The sequence below is a fragment of the Eschscholzia californica genome, unplaced genomic scaffold (assembly GCF_041429995.1).
Source record: "Eschscholzia californica isolate CP2 unplaced genomic scaffold, dmEscCali1.0.p SCAF_19, whole genome shotgun sequence".
Classification (NCBI taxonomy): Eukaryota; Viridiplantae; Streptophyta; class Magnoliopsida; order Ranunculales; family Papaveraceae; genus Eschscholzia; species Eschscholzia californica.
This window is the reverse complement of record NW_028238298.1, coordinates 102,501-105,000: the sequence shown is the minus strand read 5'-3', so window position 1 is coordinate 105,000 and position 2,500 is coordinate 102,501.

The following is a 2,500-nucleotide window of genomic DNA, read 5'->3' as shown; positions in this document are numbered from 1 at the left end:
CATCGAAGTTCCATCGACACTTCGAGAAGATCGAACATAGCTTCCTAGCATGTTAAAGGTTCGGTGCTAATGGGGACATAAAGATCCCACGACGTTCCAAACGAAAGTAAAGTGTTCCGTGCGTGTGAACTACGTTGTCCCATGTGCCGGCTCTCGACTCCTAAGATGTCCCATGTAAATGCCCTTCGTGGGAAAGAATGTCCCGTGCAACGTCCCTTGATGATCCCCATAAGGTGTCCCATGTGCGTCCCATGATGTCCCATGCGCGTCCCGTGCCGTCCGAGCCTCACCAAGGCCGTCCCATGCGCGTCCCGTGCCGTCCGAGCCTCACCAAGGCCGTCCCATGCGCGTCTCGTGCCGTCCCGAGCTGTGCCGAGGCCGTCCCGTGCTGTCCCATGCCGTCCCGAGCCTCGCCAAGGCCGTCCCGTGCCGTCCGAGCTGTGCCGAGGCCGTCCCGTGCCGTCCCGTGCTGTCCCATGCCGTCCCGAGCCTCGCCAAGGCCGTCCCATGCGCGTCCCGTGCCGTCCGAGCTGTGCCGAGGCCGTCCCGTGCTGTCCCATGCCGTCCCGAGCCTCGCCAAGGCCGTCCCATGCGCGTCCCGTGCCGTCCGAGCCTCACAAAGGCCGTCCCAGGCCGTCCCGTGCCGTCCCATGCGCGTCCCGTGCCGTCCGAGCCTCACCAGGGCCGTGACATGCCGTCCCGAGCCTGACCAAGGCCGTCCCGAGCCTCACCAAGGCCGTCCCATGCGCGTCCCGAGCTGTCCCATGCCGTCCCGAGCCTTAGCAAGGCCGTCCCATTCGCGTCCCGTGCTGTCCCATGCCGTCCCGAGCCTTAGCAAGGCCGTCCCATTCGCGTCCCGTGCCGTCCCATGCGCGTCCCGTGCTGTCCCGTGCCGTCCCGAGCCTGACCAATGCTGTCCCGTGCGCGTCCCATTCTTTTGGCTCGGCTGGCCCGTGCATTCTATGGGGTCGTGGGACATTTCGAAATCCACCCGGGCCATTTCGACTCTCTCTTCATTAATACTATTGAGGTATTATTTATGAATTATTGGAGAAAAGAAACGGAAGAAAATATTTTTTTTTCTATTTTTTATGAATTTTCCGGTGTTTATTCACTTAAAAATTCATAGAAAAATAAATATTTATCGGAATCGCTATTATAATATATCAAAAAAATCCTTGCGAAAAGACCTTTCCAACGAGTATAAGTTTGCTGGATTCCGACGAGTAACGAAGGAGTAAAGGCCCAGTATGCTTGGTTAAAAAATTGATGTTTCCTTGTGAAAATATGAAAAACAATAACTTTGCACTATAAGGGGGAGGGTTGAGCTCCTTCCCCAGAGCGTGCACAGCACTTGTGCTGGCACGTTCCCTAGTGCTCGCCAAGCACCATAGGGCATCCAAAGGGCAAAGCTCGGCCTACTACATGATGGGAAGCTTCTAATATGTCGGAATACGAAGAGATTTCGTGCGACCCGAAGCTCGGCTCGGGCGTCCCGGCCTGTGCCGAGCTGTGCCGAGCGCGTCCCAGGCCGTCCCGAGCCAAGTCTCGGGCGTCCCAGGCCGTCCCGAGCCAAGTCTCGGGCGTCCCAGGCCGGCCCGAGCAAAGTCTCGGACGTCCCAGGCCGTCCCGAGCTGTGTCGAGGCCGTCCCAGGGCGTCCCGAGCTGGAGCGAGGGCGTCCCAGGCCGTCCCGAGCCAAGTCTCGGGCGTCCCAGGCCGTCCCGAGCAAAGTCTCGGACGTCCCAGGCCGTCCCGAGCAAAGTCTCGGGCGTCCCAGGCCGTCCCGAGCTGTGCCGAGGCCGTCCCAGGCCGTCCCGAGCTGTGGCAAGGGCGTCCCAGGCCGTCCCGAGCAAAGTCTCGGGCGTCCCATGCCGTCCCGAGCTGTGGCAAGGGCGTCCCAGGCCGTCCCGAGCTGTGCCGAGGCCGTCCCGAGCCTAGTCTCGGGCGTCCCAGGCCGTCCCGAGCTATGGCGAGGGCGTCCCAGGCCGTCCCGAGCCAAGTCTCGGGCGTACCTGGCCGTCCCGAGCTGTTGCGAGGGCGTCCCATGCCGTCCCGGGATGTCCCATGCGCGTCCCGTGCCGGCCCGAGCAACAGCTCGGGCGTCCCGTGCCTCGGCCCTTCCAAGTGGTGCTTCGTCGGACATCTCGATATCCACTCGAGCATTTTCGACCATTCTCCATATGTGGGTGTGTGGGTATTTATCAGGAATATTGGAGAAAGAATCGGGAAAAAAATATTTTTTTTCTATTTTTTTTGAATTTTTAATTGTTTATTCACTTAAAAATTCATAAAAAAATAAATATTTATCGGAATCGCTATTATTATATATCAAAAGAATCCTTGTGAAAAGACCTTTCCAACGAATGCAAGTTTGTTGGATTTGGACGAGTAACGAAGGAGCAAAGGCCGAGTATGCTTGGTTAAAAATTTGATGTTTCCTTGTGAAAATAGGGAAAACAATAACTTTGCACTATATAGGGGAGGGGTGAGCTCCCTCCC